General features: G+C 49.3%; 2 long non-coding RNA genes across 4 annotated transcripts; one reads left to right on the forward strand and one right to left on the reverse strand.

The window, feature by feature from the left end:
• Positions 1–2,399: 2,399 nt before the first annotated feature.
• LOC144292819 (uncharacterized) lies at positions 2,400–11,157 on the reverse strand. 3 transcript variants are annotated; one of them, XR_013360214.1, is made up of 5 exons: positions 10,929–11,157; positions 7,161–8,412; positions 5,077–5,185; positions 4,435–4,983; positions 2,412–2,578 (listed from the first exon to the last, which is right to left on the reverse strand). It is a non-coding gene; the product is annotated as an uncharacterized LOC144292819 (long non-coding RNA). The 3 variants fall into 3 exon arrangements; XR_013360215.1 differs by having other exon boundaries at positions 2,419–2,578; positions 4,866–4,983; positions 10,929–11,155; XR_013360213.1 differs by having other exon boundaries at positions 2,400–4,983; positions 10,929–11,155.
• LOC144292820 (uncharacterized) lies at positions 11,117–12,287 on the forward strand. Its single transcript, XR_013360216.1, has 2 exons — positions 11,117–11,442; positions 11,650–12,287. It is a non-coding gene; the product is annotated as an uncharacterized LOC144292820 (long non-coding RNA).
• The last annotated feature ends 1,142 nt before the right edge of the window (positions 12,288–13,429 follow it).

The raw sequence follows: 13,429 nt of genomic DNA on the forward strand, positions 1-13,429 counted from the left end.
TTGCCTTGGGCGCCAGGTCCCCACGGGCGCGAAGGGGACCCGCTGCTGCCGGGGCGCAGGGCCTGCGGGTGGGGGTGCCTGGGAGGCCGGGCTGCGCTCTCCCGCCCCTGGCAGGGTGGCCAGCAACAGGTGGCTCTCCTGGGAGAGGAGTTTGGGCCAAGACTCCAGGGGTTCTCTAACGGAGTAAATCCAGCAGGGCTTCATTATACGGCCTGAGCCCTTCTTTGTTAGGAAGCAGCTTGGGGGAGAGACGCGGAGCTGGGGAGGGGGCGGGGGCACTTTTGAACATCAGCCATTTGACCTTGGGGGCCAGGGTTCAAATCCTCCGGAGAGTAGAAAAGGCTGAAAAGGAGGTCACGCCTTGGGCGCCCCCGCACCTTTCATTCCGCGCTTTATGTTTCATGGGAAAAATCCAGTGCCTGGTGCTGGCCGAGCCTCGTCAATGGGAATTCCATGTGTCGAGAGCAGGGTGGCTGGTGGTTTTTTTTTTTTTTTTAATCTAGGGAAGCAGGCAGCACTCTCAGCGGTAGTACTGTATTTTTTTCCCTACAAATGATCTTCTAGGAAAGCTGAATCACCTCCACTCTGAAGAGCAGCCACTTCTGGGAGGTGGAACACAAATCTCCAGGGGGGGGAATGCACCCCCACACAGCCTTTAAGTACAGACGTGGGGGCACCATTTGACTGTGGAGCCACAGTGCACTGGGGAGCACGGGGATCAGCGGGCAGTGCACCGGGGAGCACGGGGGCAGTGGTCAGTGCTCCGGGGAGCACGGGGGCTGGGGAGCAGTGCACCGGGGAGCATGGGGGCAGTGGGGAGTGCACCAGGGAGCACAGCAGCCAGTATGCAGTGTACCGGGGAGCACGGGAGCAGGCAGGCAGTCCACTGGGGAGCACAGCAGCCAGTAGGCAGTGCAGTGGGGAGCATGGGGGCAGGCAGGCAGTACACTGGGGAGCACGGGGGCCAGCGGACAGTGCACCAGGAAGCATGGGGGCAGGTGGGCAATGCTCCGGGGAGCACAGCGGCCAGTACGCAGTGCACTGGGGAGCACGGGAGCAGGCAGGCAGTCCACTGGGGAGCACAGCGGCCAGTAGGCAGTGCACCGAGGAGCACGGGGGCTGGCGGTCAGTGCTCTGGGAAGCACAGAGGCTGGTGGGCAGTGCACCAGGGAGCACGGGGGCCAGTGGGCAGTGCTCGGGGAGCACGAGGGCCGGTGGGCAGTGGCTCTCTGCACTGGGCCCGCTGTCGGAGACGGGGTGCTGATTGCCTGTCAAGCGGCGAGTAGCAGCCTGTGCACCCTGGAGCTAGGGGAGCACTGGGCTGGGCCACCGAGGAGGGAGTCTCCTCAGCCAGGGGTGGCACAGAGGCTGGGGGAGGGTGCCTGGAGGTCAGACCCCGGCCGGCGAGCCCCCAGAGCTGGGGTAACCCCAGCGCCCCCTGTGCGACTCCGAAACAGGCCGGCGAGGCGGGCAGGGGACGCAGCTCTCGGACTGAGGCCTCGGGCTAAGCAAGCAGGGGGCGCTGACTGCGACCCCGAGGACCCCCTTGGGAGGAGGGAGAGCGGGCCAGTGCTCCCCACCCACTGCCCACGGCTGCGGAAGCCCCGGCCCGGGCACTGCCCCCCACCTTGTGCCCAGGAAAGACGAGGGACAGCCTTCGACAGCCGCGGAGGCCACTAGGGTCCCTGGCGTCATTCCTCTGGGAAGGCAGTCACTTCTGTTCTTTACCTAAGTCAGCAAATGTGTGTCCCCTTTTGACGGGAAGGGCGAGGAGCGGGTGGCCAGGGCAGCCCTGCGGGTCCTCCCGGGCCCCCAAACTCCTCGGTGTCCCCGGCCACCCGCGGTGCATCCCAAGGACCCCAGAGGCCCACGCACAGCCACCCGTCACGGTCCCCCAGGTGCCAGGTGCCCCCTGGCCTGCGGGGCCTGCGGGGCCGGGACCCCCACGGGCACAAGTGTGTGCCTCGCACGGATTTCTCTGCCCACGCGCTCGCCTCCACCTGCTGTCCCCACTCAGGGCGGGTCTGGGCCCTGAGTGCACCTGGTGACCCTGCGCCGGCCTTGGGTCTCCTCGTACTCATTCAGGAGCGCTGGTGTCCTCGGCGCTGCAGGCCCGGCCGCGAGTGCCCGTCCGCCCATCAGGAGAAGAACCAAGTGCAGCTTTTCCCTTCAGCGCTTTGTATGAGCCCCGGGGCTTCACCTTTGGGGGTTTTTTGGTCTTTTTCACCTTCGTTTCTCAAAAGAAAAATCAGGGCAGGAGCAGGGCCAGCTACATAATTTGTGGGGCCCAGTATAAAATGAAAACGTAGGACTCCTTGCTCAAAAAGCAGGAAAAAAAGTGCTGACAGAGGCGCTAAAACATAAAACTTTTTTCCTCGAGTATTTCTCTCAATTTGTCGTGTTTTTTATTTGCTGTTTACTGTGCTAAATAAAAAATTAAAATGTAACTTATCAGCATGAAGTTTACCATCCATCTTTATATTGTTGCGTGCTACACAAGAGCATTTATTTGCAGACTCACCAGAATTATGCAATTCGTATTTCATCAGTCGTACGTGCGTAGGTATCCTGTTCTTACCTGAGTGACGGAAACATTGAACAAAATGTACTCAACTGGTTTTATTTCTTTTTGAATGCAAACATTCTACCAATGCTCTCTGACTTGGGCTCCCTGATGAGGAAAATGACCTATTAGCTGTCCAGTCCTTCCCTTTCCTCCTACATCATCATTTCTGCCATAGATGGGTGGCAAATACGGGGGCGGGGGGGTGCAAAGAAGAAACTATATGTTAGGGTCCCTTGTCCACTAGTGTTGCAAAGGACCCCACTGCCGTCTTTCCGCGTTTGAAGCGAGTTCTGGAGCAAGCGGCACTACGTCTCAGTACCGTCAATGCCCCCACTTACTCCCAGACTTGCGTCTCCCTGGCTTTGAGTCTCTTGAGCTCCCACTGGAATTCTCTACCCTCGAGGGACCGCCAGCACTATCGGGCAGCAAGGGATGGGGAGCGTGTCCATGGCGCGTATCTTCTCCACCCGCACACTGTCCACTGTCCCACAGACTTGACTTACAAAACCCAAGTTCAAAGGCAAAATTATCAACTTCAAGACAATGACGTTAGAGTAGTAAACCAAGCATGAAGCCCTTGTGAGCACAGGGCCGTGTATGACCACACAAATTGCACACCCAAGAAGCCAGACTAGGCGGGAGGAGGTGAGAAGTAACCCAGATACCAGACTGAGAACATTGTTGCTCATGCTCCCTCATCAAGGCAATAATCCCATCTGCAGGAGAAAAAAAACAAAAACAAAAACAAAAACAAAAAAACAAGATCCTTCAGCAGCCTCCATTTTTGATGCATTGGGATTGTCTTCTCCTCTAACCAAGTCCCACTCTGCGAAAAGCCCACCAGTTCATGGTGACAGTATCACAGCTTGGAAGACAGAAGTCATCTGCTGATCCCTTCTGAGTCTGCCGAAGCCTTGGGTTAGAGCCTGGCCTGGAAATGAAGTAGCCATCCGGTCCCTCCCCACCACTTCTGAGCTTGGCTCCATCAAACAGACCCTTTGCCTGATATGTACTTAGATTTCACCGTCTACACATGAATAAAATAAAACTTAGCTTGCTTCATGAATAACGGTGCTAATCATTTAACAGCAGGTTCTCAAAAATGACTTCGGCAGTAGGTTCAACTGACATCGACAGTTCAACTGACAGTCGGGCTTAAGGCTCAAAGAGTCAAGAGGGAGATAGTCCTATATTATTCTGATGGACCGTAATGGAAAGGAAATTTTCCCTTCTGTCATCAACTGCCTCCTTACCCTCGAAGGAGCAAAGCTAGAGGACACCTCAGGAATGTGAGGTGGACTAGAGTGGAAATCAGATGGCATTAAAAATGCATCCAACCTAGGGAACAAAGACACCGTTGACCCTCCATCGTGGGTTCAGGGGCTTTGAGAATTGTGTTTTCAGCCTTAATCTAGTTTTTCGTTCTTGCGTGGTCCTTTAGGTGAGAGAACACCCCTTTGTGAGACATTTAGCTTAGACTAAGTTACTAGGAGTACCTAGAGAAAAGAGGGAAAGGAATCACTCTTCTGCTTTTGTGTGACCTTTATGGGACTTGGAAGCTGCTACAGCAACAGCCCAGTTAGTGGATGGGAAGGCCAATCGATGAATAATTACTTATTGTTTGTGAAAGAGGCCGGCACAGTGCTTGGGCCATGGTGCGTATTTAATAAACGCTAGTTGACTCTGAGCATGTCTCGTGATTATGGCATATATGGTATGTGCTGCAGTTGAGAGAGCCAAGGATTCGGCCTCAGACCACATAGATTCAAGCAAGCAAGGGAATGTGTGATCTTGAACAAATTATTTAGCTTCATTGTGGCCTGCTTACCTCGCCTGAACAACGGGAGTATTCACACTGTAATACCTACCCTGTCGAGAATGAAGTGAGACATTAGGTGGCTTGTCCAAGAGCACTCTGGAGTATTCCACGTATGTGATACAGGCGTTGCACCGGGCTGTGTGTGCCCATAAGCAGAGGTTACAATTTTTTTTAAATCATGTCTTCCTCTCTCTCCCATCTCAGTTAGCAGAGGTAGACTCTGGGAGGTAGGACTCTCACAGTTTCCTGAATACAGTCTGATGGTGAATAGTTCAAGGTTTGCAGGCAGACAGACCTGGATTCAGGTCTTGGCTTCTGTATTTGGTTGGTTATGTGACTTATGACAAGTTATTTAAACTTTCTAAGCCTCAGTTTCTTGACATTTAAAATTTGAGAAATAACAGTACCTACCTCAAAAGTATATGATGCTGACTCACTGAGTTAGTGTTATTTCTTTTACTGTTGTTTTCATGATCGTACCTCTGGTCCCTGGTGGAGCCAAGGAAACATCAGAGAAGTGGTGGGAGCATCTTCTCATGGCATGTCGTGCTGTGGCATTTCTACCAGGTGCTTTTCTTTCCTGGGTGGATTCTTCCTCCTGTGAAGATACCAGGGTGTTCTTAGACCTTCCCACATACGCTGGGACTCCTCTTGGGAGATGCTGGGTAAAATCGATCTTTCCCCACCTTACCCTCTGATAGCCAAAGGAACTCTTCTCCATTGATACTGCTAAGGCAGGGAGAGGACTCGGAAACTTTCCTGGACTTTTTGCTTCAACTCCAAGCCCGTAAGTTCTTTTCCTGAAAAGAGGAGACATCCAGGTAGGGGGAGAGGGGCTCAGTCTATGGTTAGCACAGATCTGGACCTCAACAGTATAGATGTGAGAAGATTATCTGTGTTTGGCTCGATGGAGCCCAGAGGCAAGACTTGAGTTTCCTCCTATCCACTGGGGCAAATCTCCAAGTCCTCCTTGGGCATTGTGAGTGTCCCTCAGGGATTCCTTGGAGGCAAGTATGACCTTCTACTCTCCTTCTAGATCTTGAGTTTCAGTGGCTTTATTCCTAGTGGAGAACAGAAGAAAGTAACCCCTTACCCGGTCCCCTTGGCCTCATGAAAAATTGGGAACTCAACAAAAATGTATGGAGGGTCCACTAGACAGCATGTCATATACTAGGCTCTGAAGATACAGAGATAATTAAGACATGGATCCCGCTTGCCATCATGGCAAGTCTAGTAGGTAAAAAAAGGCCGTTAGCAATTCACATTCTTCCTTTGGTAAGACCTTTACCAACCCTAGGTTCTTAGGAACTTACAAAGCCCTTGCTTGACCAATAATCCACCACAGGCTTCCTTTCCCTGTTCCAGATTCCTCTGTCCTGTGTCTCATTCTGTCAGGAATCCTTTCATCCATGTGCTCATATGAGCATGTTAATTGGTGTGGATATATCATTTGAAATAGAAGAAGTTCCATCCATTAAAATCCACTTTTTTTTTTTTTTGTTCCAGACACTTGGTATGTTTGGTGAGGGGGCCAGGATTTTGTGGCAGTTCATCCTATTTGAAGCTCATGGGATGATTACATTAGGGTTCATGGGTCTCAGAACAATAGGATTTACCCTGACCACTACATCTTGGGTATTAAAAAACCACTGAGCGTGGGAAGATCTGCTTTCCAAGGAGTGGCCTCAATCTAGGACAGGAGTTAGGATCCCAGTTCACTACAAGGGATATTTGCTTCTACTTACTTTTCTATATTGAATTAACACATATTTGGAAAATGAATCATTTAGGGAGAGGATTTTTTTTTAAGGAATAGTAAAATAGCCACTAGCCCTCCCTGAAAACTCCTTTGTTAGTCATTTCCACCAAGGCATGAGGATTTCTCCCACTCTACATTAACCTGCTATTTATAAACTCTCAGAATTTTAAAAGCTTTACCACCTATATTGTGTTCAAGGAATCTGGTGAGCTGAACATTTGGGAGCAGAAATCAATGAGGTCATTCCTTTGGCCTGTGACCTGGGGCAAGGTGACCCTCCCTCCAGGTTTTACTTCCCTTAGACAGATTAAAGGAACACCTTTGGGTTTTTCCCCCTCTAGAAGGTAGGGGCTTCAGTACTCATCAGCGACCACTACATTCTCTTGTCTGTCCCCTGGTCTTCAGAGACTCTGTGATTAATTGGTGGAAGCAGGTGTGTCAGCTGGGCTCTAGTCGAGGTTCTGCTGCCCTAACCTAGAGAACTTAGGTGATTCACTTGGCCTTTCATGACCTCATCTCTGAAGCAAGGGTCAGAGTTGACCAGCCCTATAATTTATGCAATATCATGAGTGCTGCTCAGAGCAAGCTGAATAATTCTTGTCCTTACGGAGCTCCTAAGGCGTCTGGAAGAATAAGCATGTATGAGTCTAATGTAAAGTTTGTCCTTGTTACCAGTCTTCCTTTATGGTTGTGGGATGCAGGGGGTCAGTGGTTGTTCAGACCTCAGACAATAGGTTTCCCTGGTCCCACTTGTCCCCACGATGTCTGGCACTCCAGAGACAATTGACAGCAAATACAACGCAAGACTGAATAAGGATTCCTTTTCCCCTGGGACCTATACATGCCCAGCCCCTCCCAGCACTTCGGAGATCTTTCTGTTAAGAAGAGAGACTCAGAACACAAGCCAGGGAGCCTGGATGCAAACCCTGCCTACTAGATAGTTCGGAGACCTCAGACAAGTTCAGTAACCTCTCTGTTTCCTCAATCTATGAGATGGGGATAATAATCGTACCCACCTCCTGTGGTTACAATAAGTAAATGAATACATATGAAGAGCTTAGGACACTGCCTGGTGTATGAAAAGCGGTCAGTTGGATTCTTGCTGTTATTAGCGTTTCCTCTATTCTTAAGGCATCTCTGTCCCTAATATCCCACCCGTTCAAGTCCCTCGTGGGGGACTGTTAGGCATTTGAAGGGGAGTTCAAGGAAAATATAAATACTCTCTAACTAAGCAGGATGCACATGAAGCCAGGTTGCAGAATGATACAGGCTGGTCTGGTCCCTGCTGAGGGCTTGGTGCATCCATTTCAAGGCCTGGAAGTCAACCAGACCATAAATCCCTAATCGTAATAAGCCCCTTGTATGCATGAGTCTGAGACCCAATCAAAACATTAATAATTCTCCCGAGTTACAATCCAGACCAAAGTTGTGTTTCGATTTGCAACTTAACATATTGTTTGAAGCCCATTAGAACCTCTGTATTTGCTCCTACTGGTGGCTGGCAGCAGCAACTTATTCCATGAGTCAAAACATTTGGTGTCAGTCCTAGAGACATGGAGCTGAAAGGACAAGACAAGACTGGGCCTGAGTCCTCTCTTCTTCCTGTCGCCAGTGGTTCTCAGGCTCTTCAAGGCAGTAGCTCCTTCATTTTTTTTCTCCTCCATGTCATCAGAAGCCTACCTTCTCACTGGACAGCTTCCTTGTCTTGACTTCAAGAGGAGGGTGGGTAGTAGCAGCCAAGCATATGGGGTGATTGAAGGCAGGGTCTTTGTCATCTAGGATTATGAGGAGTACCTCCTGTGAGGTTTGCTCTGCAGCCTGCACTTGCTCTACATGGTCCAAGCCCCCATGTCAAAGGGGCCAACACTAACCCTTAAGCAGAGTTGGGTAAATAGAGCCCAACGAAGTTACAGATCAGGATTGATGAAGTCATGATTTGAGAGCTGCTGATAAAATCCATAGTTTACCTCTCTCTCCCCCAGGTTATTCTTTTTTTTTCCCCCCAGGTTATTCTTAATGGCAGTTCCCAAAGAGCCTTTTCCTTACAGGCATGAGCCCTAAAGAATTCTATCCTTGAACTAGGTCCCCAGATGTTGGTCATTCAGTTCATCCCAAGTTATAGAAGTCCGACGCATCTGCCAAAGATGTAACGAGTCCCTCTTGTCCACTGTTAGTCCAGAGTCGAAGGGATTATGTGAGAGAGGGAAGAGGAGGTGAACTGCTTCAGCCTGGTGGTAATTCTTCCTCGTGAGACAGGTCATACTTGGCCTATGAAAAGGAAACAATGGAATGAGAAGGAACATCAGATATTTCCATCGGTCCTGGTTGGGACTTAAGGTGTGCCCAGGTTCCCCGTACTCATGGAAACTTCTAATACCAAAGGGAACTCCACTCTTGTCTGTTCTGGAAAATCCAGCTAGGGCTCAAAGAGGGGCTGCCCTGTATTTCAGGATACCAGCTACTACACTTAACAGCTGTTTGACTTAGGGCAGGCTATTTAGCCTAAGTCCCAGCTCCTCAACTATAAAATGATATAAAATTGCAATAAGAACTGTTTCACTCAGTTGTTGTAAGGATTGAATGGGGTGCTACTTACCTATGAGCACAGTACTTGAGATTAGTAAATACTCAATAAATATTAGCTATAGTTAATCTTGATATCACGCCAGCAGAAGGAGGGAGAGGAAGCCCTCATATATATGTAACCTTCCTATATGTCAAGTCTCTGCCTCATTCTGGGTTCCTCCTAAGCTATGTATCATCCTGTAAGTAGGTGAGGCACAGAGCCCCGTGGGTACCCTAAAAGAAATGAGGCCACTGCTAATCAAAATCAGGCTGTGAGCAGATGTTAATTGTAAGAAAGACTAGAAATATTTCCCACTATCTCTTGGGGCTCCTACTATTGCATTGATTAACTGTGAGCCAGAAACTAAGTGTGAGGAAGAAAGGTCTTGTGCCCTGAGAGTGGGCCACCTGGTTGACTTGAAGAATCTGAGCACAGAAGGGACGGGGAAAGCTCAGCTCAGATCCTCAGCAGAATCCATGTTGCCCCTTTCCGGCAGCACCTTAGGTCTTTGAAAGACATGCCGTGTCCATCATTTAGCTTCTCATCTACTTGGGTCTAAAGGCTCCTAACAGCAGGCAAGGACTATTTCCTTCACCCTGCTGCTTAACAGTGGCCAGGCTTCATGACGGCCTCGTAACAAGTTTAAAATAAAGGTCCTTCAGTGCCTACAACTCTAGGTATCTGTGGAGAGAGGGGGACTGGAAAGCTAGAGCACATTCCAAATTCCACGGTGAGAGAAGTGTTAGCCTCAAAGTCTCAGCCCCAGATCTCCTTGGTTCAGCCCCAACAGGAACTGTCCTTTCTATACCAAGTTGCACCTGGAGCCCAAGAGTTGAACCTTGCCAAATGGGACTCAATGTGCCTCCCAAGTTCCAGAACTCCTGGGCTCTCTGAGAGCAGGATTGGGTTTGGGTCTTCTGCTGAGCACTCTAGTTTTCCCTCAGTAAAAAGGTCTCTGGTAGAGAAAAAGTCTGTGGCCTCTGGGCAGAGATTTGTTTTAGGGAGAAATGAAGCAAATGTAGACTAGAGAAGAGCAGTTTTACCTGGGAGCTCCCTCTACTGGCTCTTTGGTAGAAATTCCTTAGCGGTCCTCCAGCCCTGCCCTGTGGGTGGGGATCCATTTGAGGCATCTGAGCTTCTCGGAGCCTTGAACCCAGGAGAAACTAAGGTAACCTGAGGCACCAAGGAAGATGAGACTCCAGAGCTTGGCCTCTTCTGCTGCCTTAATAATTTCACCTAACGTTCCCTGGGTGCCATCGCAGTGCTCAGGCATCTTACTTGTATGACCTCATTTAATACCACAACCACGTGTGGCGGGGTTTTTACAAATAAGGCAGCCACAACCTAGAAGGTGAAGTAAGTTCCTGGCACCACCAGAGCCCAGCAGACGTCCTGAGGGGCCCTCCTTGTTCTTAGGATTCTCCTGAGTGAAAACTCAAAGAGAAGCGAGAACCAAGGGACCCACGGGAAATTAGAAGTGGATCTTGTTCTCACCACTCAATATAATAGGGGATACCTGGCTATGGGATTGTTCCCTAAAATCCCTGGATTCTAGAGCATTTCGACCTGGCTTTTTAAAAAAAATTCAGCGCATGAGACGATTAAGTACATGATAGTGCTTGCCCAGTCTGTGCTCTCGCTGTGATGCCCAGACTGAAGAACTCGGGGTCACTACCACGGTGCCTGAGAAGAATTCCCATTACAGAGGCGAGGCCTTTTTAAATCTGTGGGACATGTTCACACCTACATTTTAGAAATAAAATCTTGTGAGGTGGGTAAGGCAGGTAGCAGGACGCTCATTATAGAAGTTGGGAATTTAAGATATTGAGTGACATGTTCCAGATTTGGGGTAGGAGCAAATGGCAGAGTCAGGACCAGACCTTCACTCACAGTGTCAGTTCTGACTTTCTGGTTGACGCAGGTTGAAACCGAGGTCCAGACTGGGCTTTTTAACTGCAGAAAATAAAGACAGTGGAGCCACGTCGTTGATCTTTACATATAGATCCTGGCCTGAGTCACTGCTTTCCCTGTTTCAAGCTGGCTCATAATTAAGCTCCCTTGATATTGAGTCACTTGGGAATTAGAAATTCCATGGCCACTTATCTTTCTTAAGGCCCGTCTCTCGCCAACACCCATTTCAAAGGTATCTAGGTCCCTGAGAGAATCCCAAATATTATTTCAACTCTCCTGTACCATGCAAAGATGTAAACTTTCTCACTTAATGCAGAAGAAACTCAAAGCATTTCCACGTTGGTTCTTTCTGGGGATTTGAGATGTGGGCGAGTCACAGGATTCCCGTTCCCCTTTGGGTGGGGTGCTGGGTCCGCAATTTCACTGCTGTATCTCTGAATCTCCATAATGGGACATCAGCCACGCCCAGTTTACCTACTTCCTCCACCCCTGCCTCATGATTTTCTGCCGGCTGCCCCTTCTCCCATAGGCAGAGTGATGTCATAATGGGATCAGAATGGTACCTGGTAATAACGCAACAGATCCGAGAGTAGGGTTTCCGCAGCACCTTCTGGGTGCTGTCACTGTCTTAAAGAAACTGGTGCAGTTAAAAATATTCGTCGGTGATGTAACTTCCTGGCCCTGAGCTACCAGTGGAAGCAGGTCTCTCTGGATGGCCTGTTACTACCACAAGCTCTGCTTTGCCAGAAATGTGACTTCTTGGTGATTAAGTTGGTCCCGACCTGCCAATCTAAAGTGAACTCCTATTTGGCCATCTGCTGGTAAGGCTGAGCATCCCTTTATCCAACTGTAGCCCTGAGGATCTGCCCCCTCACCCCCCACCCCAGACCCGGCCACTCCCAGGGAAGGCAAACTAATATCACTGAAGGAGGGGAGGGGAGAGCCTGGAACTGCGTGCTCACAGGGAACTGTGAGTGATGAACTATAGGTTGCTGACGCCATATCCCTTTCATTCTTGCTTGTTGTAGGAGCGCCAGTGATCAAGAGGAGACCAGATGAGTTTTCAAAGCAGTCCTCAGACACCCAGGACCCACCTCATCCTTTGCCTCGTGCTTTCTGCAATGTTGCCGCTTACATTCACTTTCCTCTTAACCCTTCGCCATAATTACCCCGTCCTGATCACCATTCTTCTTCCATTCACCACCCACCCCGCTTTCTCCCGGGCTCCCATTCCATGGGCAGCGGCTTTGCTCACTGTTTGGCAAGTTCCCTGCTGAGTTATATTCAGATGGCTCACGTTAGTTTCCCCTCTCTCCTATCCCCGCTTCATGCCCAGCAGCCCAGCCGTCAGTCCCTAGGTCAGGAAAGCCACAGCCCATCCTAATTGAAGGTGCAAGACTCTCTGCCAGAGCAGTCACACTCAATGAAGGTACTCAAGGTATCGGGGTGTGACGTAGTTAAAACTAGAAGGAAAGACCAGAAATCCCTTCATCTCAGTCAGATATAGTGAAAGAGCTTATAGTGAAAGACTGTGTGGACTGACTGAGAACGTGGAGGTAGGAAGAAGAGAAGGAGAAAGGTTCTCAGAATTGGACTGCCCCTGAACATAGGATGGAATCATCTAGACTTTTTTTCCCCCCTCCAATTAAATTTGCATTTCATTTTACCACATTGTGATGGCTTCACTCTAGACATTCTCATTTGAGGCCCAAGGCTTTTCTTCATGGGTTCTGAACCACAGGTTCCTGGATGGTGAGGTAAGTGACATTTGCCAGCACTGTCTAGAAGCCCAGTGGTCATGAGATCCACCCTGTTAGGCTGTAAGATTTGTCTGCTGTTGCTTCTTATTGACCCAAATGCCCTTCAGGGATCCCCAGCCAAGCGATAGATGTTAGTCCGGCCTCACAATGCTAATCTCATCCATAAAACAGACGCCAGGATTGACCAAATCAGAATTTGTTTAGGTCATTGTGCTCTCCTTCTCAAAGACAATCACTACAAAAAGTGTGGTTCTTGGAAAACCCACCATACCCAGAAATCATATCCACCTCATTTTATTTCCACTTTTATTGGTAAGCCAGAGCTAATGGAAGATGCCGGGTTATCACAGGTGAGCTGCAAGTCTCTCGTCTCATGACATGATTCAGACTCAATCTGTTACTTAACTCATAGCCTTGCCAATAAGTACAAAAAAACTGGCCAGTCCAGCAAATATGTTAGTGCATTCTTGCTCTGCGCCACAGCCTGTATTTATTGGACTACCAATTAAAGAAATGTGGAGCCCATTTTTTTCCTGTTGGCCTATCAGATATAGTGATCCAAGCAGCTAGTTTCAAGGCATTTTCAACAGTGAAAAGATAAAAAGTGTAGCTAATTCATGAACTCGTGATTGAGCTCTTCCCACCTACCAAATTCACGTATGGTAGGCAACGGTCTATCAACCACAAAATTAGAGCCAAACTCACAGAGGCATCTTGAAGCACCCCTCAGAGAGTTTTTCCCCCCTATAGTCTGTGCTTTTCAAGCTCTGGTCCTCTTCTATTTAGCCTCTGCTAAACTAGAGCATGCTGGCATCCTGAGCCCTACCCCACACTACCTCTGTAGCTTTAGTCACCTATTGTGTGCTTGCTCTGGCTTCCTCGTCTTTGCTTAGATCCTCACCATGAAACCCACTCTAGATATTCCTGGGTGACCCTCTGAGTCCCTTCTCCCAAATGTGCCTTTCATCTGACAAGGCATGGGAAACCCTATCATCTGGTTCTCTGGGGTGTCTAGCAGAGTAGCGTAGGGAGGGAGGAAGGCATTTGA

Source organism: Canis aureus, chromosome 21 (genome assembly GCF_053574225.1).
Source record: "Canis aureus isolate CA01 chromosome 21, VMU_Caureus_v.1.0, whole genome shotgun sequence".
Classification (NCBI taxonomy): Eukaryota; Metazoa; Chordata; class Mammalia; order Carnivora; family Canidae; genus Canis; species Canis aureus.